Source organism: Suricata suricatta, chromosome 1, assembly GCF_006229205.1.
Source record: "Suricata suricatta isolate VVHF042 chromosome 1, meerkat_22Aug2017_6uvM2_HiC, whole genome shotgun sequence".
In the NCBI taxonomy this organism is placed as follows: domain Eukaryota; kingdom Metazoa; phylum Chordata; class Mammalia; order Carnivora; family Herpestidae; genus Suricata; species Suricata suricatta.
The window spans coordinates 163,332,545-163,333,147 of NC_043700.1; positions in this window are offsets into that span (position 1 = coordinate 163,332,545).

Sequence of the window (603 nt, forward strand, 5' to 3'; positions counted from 1 at the left end):
CCCGGAGCCCGAGCGCCCCCGAGGTGCCCCGGCACCCTCTTCCGCCAGGCTGGGATCCTTCCCCGGGAAGCTAAGCTTTTCCAGCTCTGTCCCCGCAGGAGGAGCCGGAGGGGCGCCCACCCCAACCTTGGGCGGGTCCTGGGGTTCGGGGCATCCATTTCCTTTCTTTAAAAGCGCCGGGAAAACCCTGCGGGCAGTTTCTCCGGGAAGGGGTCGCTCATGTTCGGCCAGAGTTTTCGTTTCCTCGGTTGTTCGTTAAACAGCTTTCCCTTACCTTGTTTGTGGGAGGGTAAACTGATTTAAAATCAGCCAGCTGAACAAAAACACTTTCTAGAAGGCCAGTTTGGAAATGGGGATCAGAATTCAAAAGTGTTAGCTTTGGCCCGGGAATTCCACATCGGCGAATTTGTCTTAAGTAAAGCAGTCAAGTGTGCGAATATGTGTGTAAAAGGATGTTTATTGCGGTTGCCTGTGCCCGAGAAAACCCGGTCATAATCTATCCTACAATAAAGGATTGGTGAAGTAAACTATAGCAGTTTTAAACAATCGAATATGTTGTAGCCATTAAAATTCATAACTCTACATCCGATTTGTTGACAGCAA